Genomic DNA, 21,197 nt, shown 5'->3' with positions numbered 1-21,197 from the left:
ACAAATCATCTAACCCTGTGTGCCTCGGTTTCCTCATCTGTAAAATGAGCTGGAGAAGGAAACCATTCCAGTATCTTTCCCAATAAAACCCCCCAAAAAAGTTGGGCACAACTAAAATAATTAAACAACTATGTAATGTATATTTAAATGGATAAATAATAAAAATAAATTTATAGATATATCTATATAAGCACATAGATATAAATAGATGTATAAATATATAGATATAAATAAATGCCTGATACATAGGCATTCAACAAATGCTTCTTAAATGAATGTTTTGAGTAAAAGGCCAGGAATCATGGGATTTAGAGCTAGAAAGGGCCATTGAGAACATCTTATCTATATCACTCTAGAGATAAAAAACCTGAGGTCCATAGAGGAAAAATGACTTATCCAAAGTCACACAGGTACTAAATAACAAGGCTAGGATAATTCCCCAAGTCTTCTGACTCTATGTTCCCCTACAGCACAAAACCAGTCTGGATCAGCATGACCACTGGTTTCCCATGACAGACTGCAGCCTGAGCCCCAGCGAAGCCATCTCACACCAATGCATGTGCCTTTAGAGTCAGGGAAGCCTAAGTGGGTGCACACAGAAGTCCTGGGGTAGCCTGCACACCCAGAGCATATACCACTAGTCATCCTGACATTCTCGGACCCATGGTCCTGGATGACCACACAGCTCTACAAAGGGTCCATCACTCCTTCACTTTATCACACTTTGTCCTTGTTGTGACATCCCCAAAACACTTGTTGACTTTGTTTTTCCCTCTTTGTTCAAATGGCAAGCACAGAAAAAGCTAATTGTCTTAAAGAGTCTATAAGCATTTCATGGAAAAGTGTCCTTTTCATAGTTTAACTTTAATTTCTTTTTCCCCTGATTAACTTGCTCCTTGGAAATATTTCTCTCTCAAGGATATTAGAATCCTAGACCTTCTAGTGCTGGGAGGGAACTGTGTGATCATTTTTTGTCCCTTGTTTTTATACGTGAGGAAAGAAACCATGTTCATTAAGAGGAGAAATGACTTGCCCAAGGTCACACTGCTAGTAGCAGAACTAAGACATCTCCAGGTTTGAAGAAAAGAATGAAATTTAAAAGAAATACCAATAATGAAGATCAGAGAAGGAGACCCTACCTTAAATACATAGTGGATATACCTTCTGTCCAAGCATTTAAAAGCAATGAATACTATGGTATCTAGAAATGTGTTCTGGAGCATACAGGGCCCAAACGTGGCTTCTTCTGGGATATCCTGAGTGGTGTGTACTGTAGCAAAGACATCTGGGAAATGATGGTGCAGCTGTTTGCTATCATTGATCCACAGAAGCTTCAGCAAAGGGAGAAGGTCCATCACACAACTAAGAGAAGATTGAAATGCACACCCAGCTACAAAGATTAGCATCCCATGTGGTCAGAGGGATGCTCTCCATGTGTTAAAAGTCATTTTTATAAGTGTGATTGAAAAGAGCAAGGAAATGTCAGCAATATAAAAGAGCTATTGACCTGTCTCATGCTCTTATTATGTTATGATGTATTTTATTCTACTCTACCGTATAGCTATTTTTTGTATCAAATATTTCCATATATATAATCTCCCCCTCCCCCCAACAATTGCATACTGGGTCCTTGAGGGCAGAGGCTATGACCCTTGTATCTCCCCTAGAGATCACAAGAATATTTTGTGCATAATAGGTATTTAATAAATATCATGCAAGCAAATGAATAAATGAATTAAATTATTCATAATGTATATAACAATGTCATGTATTTATATTCTCAATACAAAATCTTGTTATTTTTAAAATAAATTTTATGGGGTTTTTTTTGTTTTGTATCACCCAAATTTCCCCTTACATTCCTCTCCCTTCTCCCTCCATCTCACGTAACAAAGAATATTACATCTGGTTATTTTTAATCCCAAGCACGGCATACAGTAGAGTAAATAGGTATTATCACAATGATGTGTGCATGGCATGTTTTAAACATGACTATTTTCCACATTGAGGTGAACTTTTGTGGACAATCAAATGCCATAGTGATATCCTCCTTTTAATGAGAACTAACATGGTACAGTGGATAGAACACTGAAACCTTGAACATTTAGCTGTGTTATTATGGACAAATAACCAGTCAGAGCCTTAGTTTCTTCATCTGTACAATGAAGAATCAATTCAATTTTAAGAGCATTTACTAAGCAGCCATGGGGTATAGGGCACTGTGCTAAGCCTGGTAGATACAAAGACAGAAATGAAAAACATTCTCCATCATTGGGGGAGCTTATAGTCTACTCAAAGTTGAGGGTGGCATTATAATACTTAAAAAGCTATGTGCATAGAGGTTAATTTCAGCAGTGAAAGAGAACTTACAACAAACGGGACCATGATAGGCAAATCTTTAAGAAAGATTGGGATTCTAAGAGGGGGAGGTAAGAATGAAGTAGATTATGAGCATGTGGGAAAGACTATGAAAAGATACAAAAATAGGAGATGGAGTACAAGGTTTGGAAAACAGCATGTAGGTCAATTTATCTGGAACAAAGAATACGAAAGCGAACAATGTGAAATAAGGTGGAAAGACTGCAAATGCTAAGCTGAGTAGTTAGTATTTCTACCCAAGAGGAAATAGGGAGGTAAAGAAGATTTTGGAGGAGGGTAAGGATATGGTTAGAAGATTATATTGACATGTGGAAGATAAATTGGAGAGGGGAGTAACTGGAAGCCAGGAGTTCAATTAGGACTATTTTATAATAATCTAGGTAAGAGATGATAAAGATCTGAACTAAGGTGATGGCAATATGAGTGAAGAAAAAGAGACAAATATGAGAGCAGGTGTTGAGTTAATGCTTGGGTAAATAATTGGAAATGTAAGGTAGAAAGAAGAAAAAATCAAGGATGACTCCAAGGTCGCAAACTTGGATGACTAGAAGGATGGTCATATCCTCAACAAAAAGTAAGGAAGTTTGAGGGGGTAGACTTGGGGGCATGGAGGAAAAGCTAATTATTTCCTTTTTGGACATGTTGAATTTGAAGTGACTATGGGACACTCAGGTGAAGATTTTCAGGAGGCAGGAAGTGATCAAGGATTGGAGCTCAGGAGAGAGATTCAGTCTGGACATATAGGTTTGGGAGTCATCTATATGGTGTTTATAATTGAGCCCATAGGAGGGGACATGATCAGGGAGAAAGGATTGAGACAGAGAAGAGAAGGTGACCCAGGGTAGAACTTCTAATACAATTTTCCTGATTTTGCCCAATTGTCCAATGAGATAATGAAATGTGTTTAGATGAAAGTGATCAGAAAAACTATTAAAATTAGGCTTTGCCTTGGAGACAGTCAAGGGAGATCAAGTACACTAGATTGGGAGTCCACCAAAAGACTTGAGTCCTAGTCTTGGTTCTGATGCCAATGAGCTGTGTGACCTTGGTTGAGTCATTTAATCATTCTAGGACTCAGTTTCCTCATTTGTAAAATAGAGGAACTAATACCTGCCTCTCCATCTACCTCATATGGTTTTTATAAAGCTCAAATGAGTAGGTGTACATGAAAGGTGTTTTGAAAAGGATAAAGTACCATAGAAACGCAAGCTATTTAGGCTGGTGAAGGGATGGAGAGAGCCATTTCTGTCATGTTTAACGATAGAAAAGAGCTATAATGAGCTATAATGCATAAGATAAAATAAATAAATAGTATAACAATAAAAGAGAAAAGAGAAAGCTCATATAAAGGAAGTGAAGTAGAAAAGCTGAGTATGGTTGCTGTAAAGAGTGGGTTAGAAAAGGAAGCAGGTACAAAGCTGATAGGAGAGATGTTGTAGAGGTAGTGTGTTACTATGGAAACAGCCCTTGATCAGGAGTCAGAAGAGCTGAGTTTGACTCCTGTCCTGGCTGTTATTTGTGTGACCTTGGCCAAGACATTTCCTTCACCTTTCTATGTCTCAAATTCTTTATCTGTAAAATGTAGGGGGTATGGAAGAAATGCTCTCTGATATCCCTTTTGGCTCTCCAATTTTATGAGATTACCTCCCTGATCTGGGATGAAAAGCTAGGTCTACACTCTAATAAAAAACCTATAGAAATGGAACAAAAGAAGGTGAAAGCTACATTGAGGTAAGAGTTACATAGCAGAGAGAGCCATGACTCACTGATGGCACATTAACCCTATCTTTGGTACACCCTTGCCAAGAGATCCATACTCAATTTCTACCACCTAGCTGTCGTCTCCTGTGGAGAAGGTGCAGGTGTTATCATTTCTGCTCTCCCAATGTATAAAATAAGGAATAGAGATTTGGATTGACTTGTCCAAAGTGACATGGTGAGTCAGTGACAGATCAGAGTCTAGATGCCAAGTCTTCTGATTCCCAAGTAGAATGACTATAGGGGAATCCAAAGAACATGATTTTGGAGGGTGCCAGTCATTCCCACTAGGGTACTCCATTGTCCACCTCATATTATGTTTTTGGCCAATGGCCGTAGAAGATACTCAACAAATTCCTTGCCACGGAGTATTCAGGGTTACTCAGGGCTGAATTACCAATCGAAAATCATTTATTAAGCACTTAACTGTGTGTGAGGCACTGGGAATATAAAGCCCCTCAAGATAGGTCAGAGGCAGAGATAATACTGACAAACAAGCAATGATTTGCAGTTTACACGGTGCCCAGAGGTATCCTGGCAAGACTGACTTGTTATGACTTCTTTAGGTAGCTCCATTTTTGTTACTGGTGGCATCCATCCAACTAGTTTTCTTTCAACACCTACTCCGTGCAAGATGCAGGGTAAACTATTATAGCAATAAAAGACCCGTCTTCTTCTAAAGCCAAGCAGGCTTCTGTTTACAGAGAAGTACAACAAGGGGGCTGAATTTCCCTTCCCTCTGTTTTGAAGAGGGTGTGTTTCAATGGAAACTTTAAACCCATGCTATTTTCTTTCCAGAGGATGTAACTCCATCCTCATTTGAAGGTTTCCAACTGAACCTCAGAAAGCTGACCACAAATAGAAATGGAATTTGTTTTATTTGCAACTTGTTCAAGCCTAAAGTGCATCGGGATTGTGTGGCCAAGTTATTGTATAGAGAGGGGACAAAGGAACATCTGTCACTTCGGTAAGATGAAGAAATTGTACTAAATAACTTCTGAGGTCCTTCCAGCTCTAACAAGCTGGGAGTCCAGATCTTAAACTATAAATTTACCTCCAGGCCTGTATAAAGGAAATCTAGCTTTTTGGCTGGTATGTTAATTCAGTCTTAAAGCAGGTTCCAGAAATATCCAGACATACTGGATAAACAACCAATGCCCAGAACACAATATTTCCATTTGTTAGAGAATCAGGGTAGTAAAACTTTTGAGAGTCAGGAAGTGTCCTTGACTTATTAAAAGATCAATATTGGAATTAAAGACCATGTTCATAATTTTGATTAAAATTCTAAATTGCTTGCAGGCTGTTTTATTTTAATCGATGCTTAATTTCTTTTAAGCCCTCAGCTCATTCGTTTAGGTTAGTTGAAAAGCTTCCTTATCCCCAACAATCAGCAAAGACCCTCCCACCTCTATAAAAATGATGTGACCTTTGAGCAAGTCAACTTTCCTCTCTGAGCTTCAGTTTCTACATGTTTGAAATAAGGTATTTAGACTCAATAATTTTGAAGATTCCTTTCAGGTCTTATATGTTTTAACAGTTTTACAATTTCACTCACCCCACTACAGTTACCCTGGCATGCTGGGGTAGCACAAAGAACATAGTCAGAAGGCCTATGTAAATCCCAACTCTGCCACTAACTAGCTGTGCAAACTCAGGCAAGTCACTTAATCTACTCCTTTGTCCGGATTTCTTCATGTATAAAATGAGCAAAATAATGAAATGATGCTTGCACTATATACCTCAGGGTGGCTAGGTGGTGCATGAGTAGAGTGCCAGGCTTGGAGTCAGGAGGATTCATCTTTCTGAGTTCAAATCTGTCCTGGGACATTTACTAGCATAGTTAATTACCCCTGGGCAAGCCACTTAACCCTGTTTGCCTCAGTTTCCTCATCTGTAAAATGAGCTGGAGAAGGAAATGGCAAACCACTCCATTTTCTTTGCCCAGAAAATGTCAGATGGGATCATGAAGAGTCAGAAAAAGACTGAATAACAACAACTATATACTTCATGGGGTTGTGTGGAAAGTGCTTTGTAAAGAAGTATCATCATCATTATTCTTTATTTCACATCTGGGAACTGTTCTGATGAAAAGAGCATCTTCACTTTGTGAACTTAGTGCCAAGACCCCAAACTCCTAATGCCCTAGGAGACCACCTACGAAAGCATCAGCTTATGGTTGTTAATAGCTTGATCTAACCTATTGGCAAAGCATCAGTATTCCAAGCCTTGGATTAAACACTCAATAAATAAACAAGTGTTTATTAAGCACCTACTATGCATTAGTCACTAGAGATACAAAGATAAAAATGAAAAAGTCACTGCCCTCAAAGGGCTTGCACTCTATTATCATGGAAGTCATTACTTTTGCTTGGGCGATTCATCATACCAACTCTCAAAAATAATTATCCTACCTTTGGCCATCTTCATTTCAGTGGGATATGTTCAAACAACTGTTCTTTGCATTCTACTTAAACCCCTTTAAGGAGAAAAAGTGTTTTGGTAGCTGACAGAATTAGTGTATTTAATGCCCACGCTTTCACCTTAAAGAAGAGAGGGCACAAAACACCTTTTTGTTCTCCAGAATAAAGGAAAGAGTTCAACTTCCACTCAACTCTAGCCTACTGGCCACTCCAATCAAGAACCTCCCCAGACCTCTCCTCACAGTCACACCAAGATACTTGGCCACTTCTAGATCCCTTCCACAGTCTTTCTATATATAAGGTCCATCTTGTCTCCATTAAGGTGCTCAGATTCTTAAAATCTAGCCAATGTCTGAGATTCATGATTCGCTCTAGCCTACTTGTCAATAGGAGTGTCCCAAATGTTCAGATTCCTTAAGAGTCTGGCCAGTATGGTGAATCTTTAATAAACTTTGTCTTTGGCTGAAAGAAGGCTTGGGTCAAATTCATTTGGGCAGGACCTGCGTGTCACTATTTCAGAGTCCCAACACCCCTATACCTCAACAGTAACATCTGAAAGAATGGAGCAGGAACCCAGACAGGGGTTAGGCACAGGCAGAGCTCTAGGACTACAAATTCTGCAAGGGTACTGGCTGAAGAGGAAAAAAAGCAAGATAAGAAGAAGAGAACTGTCGCTAGGCTATGCAGGAGCCACGTGGAACAGATGCAAAGTGGTGGGAGCCATTCAAGTTACTGAGAATGGAACTGGCAATTCTTCAGTTTTCCATCATTTGCTTCACCCTCACTCCCTTGCTCCTTCAAGTAAAAAGATGAGCCTGTATTCTCAATACTGATTTCTCAAGAGATACTATGCTTTCTGCTCTCTATTGTTTGAAAAGAAATTGTTTTCTCTATGATAAACTGGTTAACCATAATGGTGTTGATCAATGTTGGGAGAGGGTGTTGGCGGCACGAGAGGTGTATATATGTGTCTTTTCACAAATAGGGGCAGAAGGAAAGTGTAAGTATGTAAAGAAAGACAGAGACAGATGTTTTTAACTTCTGGGATCTTTCTTGGCATAGGAACTTGGAGATAAGCAAAAGGGAGAATTATTGATTCATGTTTTTAGAAATTCCCTGAGTAGAAAAAAAAATCATGGATCCAGATTCATTCCTAGGAAAAAGAGAAAAGCTACGGTTGGTTTGAAGAAGTTGTAGGTAGCAGGAAGCTGGTATTGCTGTGGGGGCCACCTCAGGTACCTCCTCTTTTCCATTTTCTTCCAGAGGCAGATTTGAAAGGGAAATCATTCCCCCCTGGGGCAAAATCAAGGGAATTGAGTGGAGATAAAGTCAAACTCAAAAAGAGGGTCTGGAAAAGAATGGCACCACCCACCCAAGGAAGATGGTGAGGGGCAGGGTGGAAAGGAAAGGGAATAATTAGCCCTCTCCTCCCCAGCACCTCCTCTACACCCACACAGCTGCTACAAGCATACATTATAAATGCAGGAAACGGTAAAGAACACTAATTAATTAGAAGTATGAGAACAAGTTTTTTCTAAGAGCTGGCATATAAACTGAGCCTTGAAGTAAGCTAGGGATTCTAAGAGATGGAGCTAAGGAAGCTAAGGATCCCTGAGATCTGGTCATGTTCTTGCAAATAAATAAAATTTCTATTCTAGCAGGTTGCTCTATTTTGGTACTCCATATCCCTATCCGTAAAATCAAGGTAATATCCCCTATTATTTTCTTCTTAACTGCAAAGTGAGGAAAAGTGATAAGAGCCAAAAACATCTCTGGATCATAGATTTAGAGGTGATTGATATGTGCCACACTCCTCAAAAAACACAATGTATTATTTTTTTTTTTAGTTTCTCCTCTCTTCTTGTTCTCCAAATAATCCATGTCCTTTCCTTTCCTGTGATGTTTTATATTTAATCCCACTGAAGCCCTTCTGAAATGTCAGCACCGAAACCAATTCAAGTATCAAACTTTAGATTCCTTCAATGAGTCGTTTCGGATTCCATTTCCTTTGCAACTTTTAGAGAGCAGTATTTAAACAGTGAGTCCCCAGGAAAATGGGAATCATTCAATTATGTCACATCCTCTCCAAAAGGATCCCACAAATGAGAGGCCACTGAAATGCTAACACAGAAAAGTTGCCCAATGTCACCCCTAGAGAGTACTTGGCTGTTTTCTGTACATGTCAGTCCGTCTCCAGCTCCCATGTCTTTGCAGTCTATCTCCCATGTTTGGAATACTGTTCCAACTCATCTCTGCCTTTGGGAATCCTTAGCTCCTTTGGAGAAGGAAATGACAAAACACTCCAGTATCTTTGCCAAGAAAACCCCAAATGGAGTCACAAAGAGTCAAACACAACTGAAAATGACTGAGCAGCAACAGGACTCAATCCATGAGCCATCTCCTCTTCAAGGCCATTCCTGACCTACCACATTCCCCTCAATTGTTAATGCTCCCTCTCCCCCACAAAATTGCCTGTTAGCATTTATATAGTGCTATCTCCTTTGATCCTCACATCACCACTGTGAGGCAAATGCTATAAATTATCCCCATTTTACAGGAAAAAAAACTGAGGCTTAGAGAGTTTAAATAATTTGCCATGGGCACGCAACTAGTCTGAGGATGTGATTCAAACTCAGGTCTTTCTGACTCCGGGTTCAGCACTCTGAGCAACCTGGCTGTCTCATTGCTTTTTATTTACTTTGTTGTTCATTCGCCCAGTCGTGTCTGACCCTTTGTGACACTGTTTGCCACTTCCTTCTTTAAGGAAATTAAGGCAAATAGAGATTAAGTGACTTGCCCAGGGTCACACAGTTAGGAAGTGTCTGAGGTCATATTTAAATTCAGGTCTTCCTAACTCCAGACTCCCAGTGCTCCATCCATGCCTAGCTACCTCCTTATCTATTTGTATATGAATTCATTGTATCTCCTCAAGGGAATATAAAGTCCTTGAAGACAGGCACTATTTCATTTCTGTTTTTGTTATCTCCAGCCTGGATGCCCTGTGTATGCTAGGTACTTAGTAAATGCTTATTGGACTAGACTGGATTGGATTGGGTCGTAATGGACTGGACTGAACCAAACTGAACTAAATCACGTTAGAGTTAATATGGTGTGGCTGGGAAGGATATTAACTTTGGATCCAAAGGGCAGGCCTATGTTTGCGGACTGTATCTGTGCCACTTACTGCATAAAAATATTTGTACCACCTAGCTCATAGGGTTATCATGAGAATTAAGTGAGATAATGCATGCAAAGTGCTTTGTAAATCGTGAAGTGCTAAGTCGTTATATCTGCAGATAAAGCCAATTCTGCCTCCATCAGAACTGTAGACCAAATGATACACTTCGAGATGGATCAGCACCAGCTCGTTGTCCCTTTCCATATACATACACACGCACACACATGCCTGTATAGCAGATGTAAATTTTATTCTGCAAATTTTAGAGACCTGATAGATCTGTACCAAGGAAGAATAGAGAAGGCTTAGCATCTGGTGTGTTTTCTTGTTCACCCCCCTATACTGATCCCTCTTTGGAGAGTTTCCTTGCCCCATTTCCAAATGGTAATGAAGCATTTTTGCCAGCAGCTTTGAAGGCTATGCTCTAAGACAGATACAACCACATCTGAGGAAAGAACTTCTGGAGAGGGGTGTGGGAGGAACTTTTCTTTTTTTTTTTTTAAGTTGTGAAACAGGAGGCGGGCAAGATTGTTCCCAGGGTATGGGAAATAGGGATAAATATTTTGCTTCCACATTTTCACAGAACCTTTGTCTCTTTCTGGAACCCAGATTTCTACTTGATGCATTCTTCAACTAATTAAGGTGCCTGTTCGGTTTCCTCCATAGGAGATGGGAAACAGACAGACAAAGAGAGACAGAGAGAGACACACACAGAGAGACAGAGACAGAGAAAGAGACAGAGGGAAATAGATGCAGAAAGAGAAACAGAGACAGAAAAGGGGAGGTAAAAGAGGAGGTGTGGGGGAAAGGAAGGAAGAGAAAGGCATAGAAAGGTGGTCTTGGAACCAGGAAAATCCAGGTCCAAGTCCCACACTTTTCATACATTTTGGTTCCATAACCCTGGGCCAGTCCCAACCTCTACATGTCCCCAGACGTGGGGCATGTCTAACTCTAAAGGGCAGAGAAGAGGCTAGTGCTCTGTTAGGCATGCAAATGTCTTCTTCAGAAGTTCTCCATCCCAGTGAAATCACAGTTGTGGTCCAGTCTTGTTAGAAAGTCCTCCCCTAGAGGAAGATCCTTCCACCAATAGGAGAGGGAATCTTTCTTTGCTCCATAGGTTTAAAACAATGAGTTAAGACTTGAATCCACGCCTTTCGAAGTCCAAGACTAGTTCTCTAGTCACTGCATCATGGTGCCTCTCAGGAAATATTTGAGAAGGGCAAATTGAATAAATATAAACTGAGTTTGGGGTCAGAAGGATATATGTTCTTGACTGACCCTCCTATTCCTTCTATCTATGAAAGAATCTGATTTATTAGTATGGCTACAACGAACCTGAAAGTTTGATTGAATTGACAATTTGGAAAATTCAGCTCTATGGATGAGTTATTGGTATGGACTTGGATATAGATGTATCTACACATATATACAATATATTATGATATATTTTTTGTTGTTCAGTTGTTTCAGTTGTGTCTGACTTTTTGTGACCCCATTTGGAGTTTTCTTGGCAGAGATACTGGAGTAGTTTACCATTTCCTACTCCAGTTCATTTTAGAGATGAGGAAACTGAGTCAAACAGGATTAAGTGGTTTGCCCAAGGTCATACAGCTAGGAAGTGTCTCAGGAAGATGAATTTTCCTGACTCCAGTCCTGGCACTCTATCCACTGTGCCACCTATAATAGTATATACACACAGAAGTGGCAAAGATGGCCCAGGACTAAAGTACAAGCCTGTCCAAGGCTCTAAGATCAGTGCTGTGTCAGTTATGCCATATCTGCTTTCTACTTTGTGTGTATATGTGTGCTGCACTTATATAAATGTGCATGTATACATGTGTATGCATATGTATACATACATTATACACCTATGCATATGTATGCACAGATATATATGTGTGTTTATATCACACATACCAAGAGGAACCAGGAGAAGGGTGACAAAAAATTATCTTGATAAAATTGTCTCAATTTCCCACTTCTCTTTGTCTATGTAGTAATAGCCTGGCTGATAGGGCATACTGGCACCAAAGTCCATGCCTCTTCTAACTCTAATGAATACTGCCCAGTAGTTAGTGATAAAAATAGGGTTTGTAAATAACAAATCCATACCTTGGCATCATAGAACAAAACATCTGGATGACTGACTGAATGTTTTCTCCTTCATTAGAGTTAAGTATCCCCCAACTCCAACTTCTTTCAGTCAACTGAAGCACTCATTCCTGCTGGCTCCCCAGAGACTCGGAAGAGTAAGTGGGGGCATCTCTCTAAATGTTCATTTATATCTGAGGTAAACAGGACTAAGGCCATGTCTATAGTCACGTAGCTAAATCAGATAGGACCTGAAGAAAGAGAAACACTTAGCTCTCTGCTTTGAATTAACCAGAATGCTCTAATAATGGGCACTTTCATACCTCTACAGTATAATAATAATTGGTGTTCTTATTGATGACCCTAAGGAATTAAAGAACCCCTGAGTGTTATCTTAAACATCAGAGAAAAAATTAATTGTTTTCAAGATAGTTTGGCTATTAAATGTTCTTTATTGAATTTAAATCCTTTGAAAATATGTATGTGCTCACTTTCAATTCAATTCAATAAACAGCTGTTAAATGCCTCCCATCTAGAAAGCACTGTGCTATATGCCCAGAAGAAGTTAAAAAATTTAGATAATATATGATCACTGACCCCATAGAGTTAGAGGATTCTTGTTCAATTGTGTCTGACTCTCTGTGACCTCATTTTGGTCTTCTTGGCAAAGACACTGGAGTGGTTTACTATTTCCTTCTCTAACTTATTTTACAGACAAGGAAACTGAAGTCAACAGGGTTAAATGATTTGCCCAGGGTCACACAGCTAGTAAGTAAGTACAGATTTGAACTTGGATCTTCCTGACTCTAGGCCTGGCACTCTATCCAATGAGCTACCTAGCTGCTGCAAGAGGATTCTACCTGAACACAAATAGCTGTAATACAAAATACACAAATATATCAAATAAATTCTTGACGGTATTTCGCACATTTAGGCCTCATCTGCTTTGACTACACTACTATAGACATGACCAGCAGAAATGCAGCACTAGTCCAAAAGAAGAAGTTAATCGATAAGGCAAAGATCTGTGATTTGCGCAGTGAGAACTCTCATTGTGACAATTCTTTCCACCAATTCAGATCACAACCTCTCTATAATTTTGTCTTAAAAAGTTGCCTGTGGCTCTGAGAGGTTACATAGCTTGCCCATACAAAAGGAAATGTGACTTTTTTTTAAATGCCTAATAAAAAGCATGAGAAATGTAAGAAAAATACAGGGATAGATCCCATTGGGACATTAGCAATACAGGAGATAATATGAGAGACTTCCTGGAGAAAATAGCATTTCAGTTGAGTTTAAGAGGATGGAGAGGAATTCAATGAACAGAAGACAATGGGGAAAAGGGAATTCCAGGCAAAGGTGCACAATATAAATAAAGGCAAAAAGGTGGGAAAACATAAGGCATGTGGAAGTACTAAGCAAAAACAGTATAGTAAAAAACTAAGGTTAAAAAAGCAAGGTAGTACATGGTGTACATAACCTTGAATTCTAGTCCAAAGAGCTTGATTTTTGCTCAAAAGGAAATAGAGAGCCAGTGGAAAAACAATTGACTTACCAGATTACCCCATCCTGCAATAGTGATTTGAGATATTTATCAAGCCCCTTTTAGTGCAGCTAGGTGGTGCAGTGGATTAAGTGCCAGCCCTATAGTCAGGAGGACCTGAGTTCAAATCCAGCCTCTGATATACACTAACTGTGTGACCCTGAGCAAGTCACTTCACCCTGTTTACCTCAGTTTCCTCATCTATAAAACAAGCTGGAGAAAGAAATGGCAAACTACTCCAGTATCTTTGCCAAGAAAACCCCAAATGGGATCACAAAGAGTCAGACATGACTGAAATGACTGAAAACAAAAACTATTTCCTATAGGATGTGAAGTACCCTGAGGAGAGAATGCATTATATGTGACTGGTCAGATTCAATGTGACTATCTAGCCATGACTTATTGGGACTGAAAAATATTGATCAATACCTTGATGGAAATAATGATAGTGATCCCACATGAATTTGAAATCCAGAATAGGTTTTTTGGCCCAAATTAACCAAGCAGTTACTTCAATTTGTCTACATAGGACCAGCATTTATCACCGTTCCAAACTTGCATGTTACCTCTGAGATCTTCTACCAGGGTACACCTCTTTCACTTCAGGTGTATTATGGAACATAAAATAAATCTGGGTCTATTAGTTTTCATTTCCCCATTGACTTGGATTTGGAAATTCAAATATGCTTCTTCTTCATTCCTGACTGACCTTTAACTGTCTTCAGCCTCTGCCTCACACCCTCTTTGATTATGTTCAAAAAGCTGTAAAATCCTTAAGTATACTGGGGAGCTCAATGTCTAAGGGGATCTGGCAGTAAACCAGAGAATTGTTTTGTGATGCAGATATTTGCCCCTTCATTTATTTTGTTAGCTGCAATTTCTATACAATGGGTTTTCTTAAGGCAGAGGCACTGAGGCAGTTCAAATACCAAGTTGGTCCCCATCACAGCTATCATCTGAAGCACCATTTTAAAACACGAAACATAAAGATATGCTGTCTATAGATACAGTCTATTTATATGAAGGAAAATAAGTCAGAAGTTTCAATCATTAATGTTTACACTGTCCAATGTCACAGATTAATTGTAATAGATACTTCATGGAAACTGGCAATGAGACAGAGACTAGACCAGCAATTTCATTGGTAATAGGGAGCTCTCAGATGAGAAAACTCCCTCTACTGGTGTAGGCTGGCATCTTCTCAGCAATTTATAACCTCAAAAGTATTGCCTAAGCAGTGAGAGGTGAACCACCTTGGCCCAGAGCCACAAGGCCAATACAAGTCAGATACAACACTCATACCTAAGTCTTCCTGGCTCCAAAGCCAACTCTCTGTCCAATACATCACATCACCTCCTTGGTAAGGAGAAAGGATTTAGAAATGGACAATCCAAATTTGGCCTTCCTGTTAAAAAGTAAATCTGGGTGGTTGATTAAACATTGGACATTTTAGCATACTCTTATCACAACCCCTTTTTGTTGATTATTACATTGAGAGGCAGATATAGTGGAAGAACTTGTAAAGCATACCTGCCCAGGTGAGAGGAAATGACAGAACGTGCTGGTCCCCCTAAGCTGTGCTCCTGACTTTCCTCCCGAACTTTCTCTACAATACCCCAGAAGCTTCTGAACTCTTCAAGTTCCCTCCAGTCCTGGACTTCACACATTGAAGGACCTTCCACCCATGTGATCCCTCCCTCTGATTGGCTAGTTCCTTCCAGAACCTCCATTTTAAGAAGTACAGTTATCCCTTCCACAGTTCAAGGGCCAGGATGGCCCCCGAGATCTGGAAGATCCGGGTAAAAAAATTTGACCTTCCTTTCGTACCAGAAAAGATGCCTGAATTTTTTCTTTTTCTTTTATGGTGTGTTTACAGTACCATATTATAAAATTTGGGTTGGTATTATACAATATTATACGTGTAGTTTATGCATTTCTGAGTTTTAACTCTTTGTGTCATCTGCTGGCCTTTGCATGTCATCTGCAGCTTCTGCAAAACTCCCTCAAAATTCCCATTTAATTTCTTATGCTAACCCAAGATATATTGCAACTGAGATGGTGAAAGTCCCGATGTGGAAGGGATAACTGTACACCTACCCTATCCACCTTCCACGAAGCTGCTCTTTTCACCTCCCAGACTTCCATCTACAATCTTTTATGTGTTGTCTTCTGCCAATAGAATGTAAGATCTCTGAAGGCAGGAAGTGTCTTTCTTTCTGCTTGTATTTGTATTCCCAGTACTTTGCCATAGTGCCTGGCATATAGTAAGCACTTAATAAATGCTTCTTGACTTGACTTGACTTGACTTGACTTGTCTTGTCTTGACTTGTCAGGGAAGCACACAGCTTCAGGTTGCACTGTGGGGCTGTAAAGCAGCCACTTAGTATAATTTCCTAAAGTGCTCCTAACCTACGTCCTGCACAGATGACATGTCTGGCTTCCTGAGAAAGTTCATCAGCCTCAACCACAAGCCCTGCAAAAAAACAAACCAGGATGGCCAGGAAGGAATTCCTGGAACACCTTCCTGACATACAGACACAAAGGTGATGCTTACAAGGAGGATTAAAGGAGAGGAAAATCCTCAAACATCTGCTGTTTGGTGAGCTGAAAGAGGGAGATGGAAAGCAAAGGGGGCAGGGAAAAAATGTTAAAGAGATTTCAAACAACATGCCACGGGCTGAAGCCTGTGAAGAGTATCCAGGGCCAGCCACACTGCCAGGCAGCATTCAGAAATGAGGTAGCATTTCTTCCCAAGCAAAAACTTCAGCTGTGTCTGTATGAGGCTGTGTCCCTACATACAGCTGGTTATGTGAATCCACTGCTTGTTTAACTTAACTGGGCGCTCATTCTCCTTAAAAGGACCCTGTGTGGTTGTATACTAAGCAGACTCACAAACGGGCTATAGTTGCCAATGAAATGACAGTCTTTACTTTATGGCTACAGCCCATGGGGAGGACTGTTGGTCCCCAGCGCAGCTATCTTCTGAAGCACCATTTAAAAATACTAACCCTTAAGACTGCTATCTATAGATACAGCCTGCTTATCTGGAGAAGTCAGAAGTTCAGAATCACGAATGTTTGCAAAAAAAAAGTTAATGGTGAGGAAATCACCTTTGTTAAAGTGAAAAGTTTTTCACCCACTCCTTTGTCATGAAATTTCTGGTTCCCTTCAAAAATCTTCTTCCCAGTTCTGACAGCTTTAGGCAAATGGTTAATCCATTAAAGGAGAATTTAACTCTATGATCTAGAATATAATATACATATCCTATAAATCATAGATTACAGTTGTAATATGTGAACTGTTTATAATCCACAGTCTGGGGAAATATCATTCAGGTCACTGAAGATTACATCCACAATTACTTCTGTTACTTTATCTAAAAGAAGCAACACTGTGATTTAAAAACAAAAACCCAATATCATTTTTTCCATGTATATTTCCTTTGAAAATATTTTCCATTAATGCACTCATTATACTTCTCCCATAACACATTCAGATTACAAATCTAATTTTTTTTTAAAAATTGTGATTATTTGTCCTAGGTTATTTATATGAAGATATATCCATCATTGGACCTTAAACATGAGATAAGCCAAATGATGATTAAGGATGAGCGTAAACTGAAAGTAAAAAAACTAAACTACCTTAAACAAATTGAGTGGTTTATGTCTTTAAAACAGATTGTATTTCTTTTTAGAAAAACGGCATAGCCTAAATGCCTCCTTGTCAAATTCAATGTCTTTAATTTTAACAGAAAATTAAAACCTTAGCATAGGAAAAACTTGGATTTTATACCAAAAAATAGAGTCACATTTTTCCTCTTTTCCTTTCAGCTTATCTGAAATAATCTTCAAGATTAGAATAAATATTTTCATATTAAACCAGTCTGTTTAGCAGGATATTTGTGTAGGTGACCATCATTCTTGACTTTTATAAAATAAACATTTCTTCAAACAATAGTTATTGAATCATCCAGGGCTCCCTAGGATCCAGATTATTTCTGTTTTGTAAAATTTGGAATCCAGTTTCCAATATTGTCTCCTACTGAAATATTCTTGTCACTAGCATACTCATCTATTGTCTTTACAGAATAAAGCTCTGTGTTCTGTAGCCTTTATTCTGCGACAGTAGACCCTTGCAAGCACTGTAAGATATTTTGCTCGAGACTAAAGAAAATACAAGAAATAATTCTCTTTTCAGCACACTGAGAGGTCCTTGTGTTTATTTACCAAAGGGAAACTGTTTAACCAACACCTTCAGCTTAAAGCCAAAAGTGACCCTTCTAATGTAACCATACCTTTGTTTCAAAGCTTTCTACTTCTACTATTTAAATGTTTTCCACAGAAGAATCCAAATTAGCTACTGGATAAAACCTATTCACAGAACAGGTGACAGAGTAAAATATAGAAACTAAAGTGAATAGATTACTATGAAAACAGCTGTCAAGGTGGAGGGGGGGAGGCTGTGTTATCTATTCCCAGGGACAGTCTAGTCTATGAATAGAATTCATCCTCTGTGTTGCAGAGAATTTTTTTTCCTGCCCAAGTATACAGTGTAAATGGGTCTTCACCAGAGTGGCAACTAATTTCTGAAAATCCTCTCAAGGTCAGTTTAGCCTGCCCGGGAGAGGGAAGCAAATATTTAGTATCACATAATCTCAAAGTTGGACAAAACCTTACTCCCAGTCTTATTTCCTAACATATGCAGGAATCCATAGATTAATAGATTATTAGCCCTGGAAACGACCTAGAGATCATACAGCCCAATTCTTTAATTTTATAGATGAGATCCAGAGAGGTTGAGAAAGCTTTATGTAAGGGTAACAGAAGGAACATCTCCTGAACCTAAGCCCAGTGACTACCCAGCATTTTCCACAGGTGATCATCCTTCCTCTGCTTGTTAAACTTACTAGGGAATAGGAATAGTGCTAATTGCTAAGCATCTTTCCTCATATGGAAATAGAATCTGCTTCAATATCATTTCCACCCATTGTTCCTAGTTATCTCCTCAGGACACCAGCAGAATTAGTCAAATCTCACTTCTAAAGGACAGTTTTTTAGATATTTGAAGACAGTTATCATGCCCATCTCCACTAAGTTTTTCCTCCCCCAGGCTAATAGTCACAATTTTTGTATCCAGCCCTCATATGGCATAGGATTTAGAGGTAACAGGAACTTTAAAGGCAATCAAACCCAACCTCCCTCCTTTTATAGATGAGGAAACTGAGGTTCAAGGAGGTTTGCCTTATCTAGGATCATATAGCTAATAAATGTCTGAGGCAGAATTTGAACACAGGTCTTCCTGACTCCACATCAGTATTCCATCCTTTTTGCCACCTAACTGCATAGTTTCCCAGACACCAAACCATGCTACCTTCCTCATCCCCATCTGGATCAGCTCGAGTTTGTTAATATCTCTCTTTCAAAGTGGTACCTAGATTTCAACTTATAAAATATTCATCTGTCTTCCCCTGGCTTTCTGGAAACATCCTCCTCTCCATTTTCTTAGTTTTAAAACACAGCCAAGTTTTGTGTGTTGATAGTTAACAAGTTCTAACTTTCCTGCCTGGACCTTTTAAGTTTGTTACATCCACCAGGCCTCTGGCTGCCTGACAGCTAATTTCTGAGAGTGAGCGGTCTGTGGCTTTCTGATTCACCTATAAGTTCTCTGCCCACCTGGCATCCCTGTGTGCCCCTCTTATGTTTCCTTAAGCCTGGATTCCCGCCCCAGGAAACAGCTTCCTCCTTCCTCTTTTTCCCTTCTAGTCTCTGCGGCCAGGACAACTTATCCAAATTGGAAAAGCACAGAGCCTGAAAACCTTGAAGGTTCACCAGAAGATCCTGTTCCCTCCCCCCACAACCTGCGCAGAAGCTGACTCTCTCTACATTCACCTTCCAGCCCCTCTCCCAGTCCTAGACCAGGTCCTTGACCTCTGCTGACCACCCGGGTGGTATTAGCCCAAAGAAGGCGAAGGAATGGAATTCAGTCCTAGTGTGATGAAATGGTCAAACTAACCTGAGGGATTCAGCCTGGCTAAGGCACGTAGAGTATGGAAGCCTATGGATCTACTGCCAGTCCATGGAGCTGAACTGGCATATGCCAACCCCCTCGCCAGCTCCCCAGGTACCTTGAAACTGAAACCAAAACAGGGAGGGCCAGTTTCCCGTTCCCTCCCGGCATTTCTCCGCAGCATCTCTATCTTGAAGGTTCACCTTTCGTCCACCTGCTCGCTCCCAGGGCTCGCTCTCCACCTCTTTTCTTACCGATTTCCCTGTCGGTAGCCTTCAGTGCCCAGAGTAAGCAAGGGGCCAGCCCTTTTCTGGCCCTATCTTACCGGTTACAGACGCTGCCGCCGCTGCTACAGCTCGTCTCCAAGTCACCCGAGGTCCCTGCAGTAGTACAAGTGGCCCAGACCCTCAGAGGTTCATCCCGGAGCCCCTGCTCTCTAGAGAGCCCATGAGAGACGGATGGAGAGGGACCTGGGGATCGTGCACGCAGACTTGGATAACCCTCCAGCCAAGGCCCCTGACCGAGGGCACAGGGGAGAAGGGAGTGAGGTGTTGGAGGGGCTACCGTGGAAGTGGATGTCCTGATTGGGGAAATGGGCTGCAAAGGACTCCCCGAATGCTTGCGTGCGTTCCTGCTGCTGGGGAGGAAAGTGGCCACTGTCTCTGACTCGCGAGTGTCTCCAGACCGCGCGCACCGAGAGGCAGTGAGGCGTGAGACGAGGGCAGGTCCGTTCCCTGCCTGCTTGACTGCCTTTGCCTGGGCTCCCTCTCCTCCCCCTCCCTCTTGCTCCCCACTTTTCCTCCCGCCTTTCTTTCCCTCCTCCCGCCTCCCTTGCGCCTCCCCCGCATTCTACCACCGCCTGGAGCCTCTTCTTTCGCCTCGCCGGTCCTATTCATTCAGTTTGCCATCCTTGCTCGTGATCCCCATCCCTTCTGTCCTCTCCTCTCTCGCCCCTGCCCTGCCCTCTGCCTCTTTTCTTTCCTGTACTGTCTTCCCCTATTTTTTGGCTATTGTGTCCCTGGTTCCCCATCTTCCTTTTCAATTTTATAGCCGCCTTTTGGTCTAAGCGGTGCGCTCCTTGGATTGAGTCGCTCCATTTTCCCCACTCCCAATCCCCCAGTTCCTAGAGCCGTCCACTCTCCATCTCTATTCATTTCTCGCTTCTTTTTTTCCTGATTCTTCTTTCCCCATTTTTCGTATTCTCCATCTTTGCTACTATCTCAATACTTCCGGCGCCTGATTTCCATACACCCTAGTCTTAGCTCCATCTTCCCACTTATTTCAAACCCACCGCTTCCTGTGGATCCCGTCTGCGGATTCTACTCTTTCCCCAAAGCTGTTTGTACCTCTCCTCCAGTAATCTCTTGAACCTCCCATCCTGGCCGGTCGGCTATCCCAACAGGGTACATTCTGGATTATTTTCCTCATCTACATACCCTGTATATGTTCTGCCTCAGATTATACACAACTGCTTTTTAGTGAAGCACCTGTTTTCTGCGGCCCAATCTCTTCTTACATCCTGTTTTGTATTTATAGATATGCTTTCTGTACTTAATACTACCTTCTTTCATTATCGTTTATCCTCCTGTTATATTTCTGGTTGTCTCTCTGCCCGACTTGAATAGGTTCCCTGGACTTCCATTGCTTTCTCTTTCCTGTCCCCAGTACTCAGTCTTCTTCTCCTCCTCCTCCTCCTCCTCTTTCTTTTCCTCCTTTTTCTCCTCCTCCTCCTCCTCCTCTTCCTCCTCCTCCTCCTCCTCCTCCTCCTCCTCCTCCTCCTCCTCCTCCTCCTCCTCCTCCTCCTCCTCTTCCTCCT

The 21,197-nt window shown here is 40.8% G+C and overlaps 1 protein-coding gene across 1 annotated transcript in view; it reads right to left on the bottom strand.

Moving 5' to 3' along the window:
• Window positions 1–20,120, bottom strand: part of ZNF488 (zinc finger protein 488) — a 42,273-nt gene extending 22,153 nt beyond the window's left edge. Inside the window, exon 1 of the mRNA XM_027860776.1 lies at window positions 19,707–20,120. The gene's annotated coding sequence lies outside the window, so the exon portion shown is untranslated. The remainder of the gene's footprint in view (window positions 1–19,706) is intronic.
• Between the last annotated feature and the right edge of the window lie 1,077 nt (window positions 20,121–21,197).

This window comes from Vombatus ursinus, unplaced genomic scaffold, assembly GCF_900497805.2.
Source record: "Vombatus ursinus unplaced genomic scaffold, bare-nosed wombat genome assembly UNPS02000749.1, whole genome shotgun sequence".
In the NCBI taxonomy this organism is placed as follows: Eukaryota; Metazoa; Chordata; class Mammalia; order Diprotodontia; family Vombatidae; genus Vombatus; species Vombatus ursinus.
This window is presented reverse-complemented; position numbering and strand designations above follow the sequence as displayed.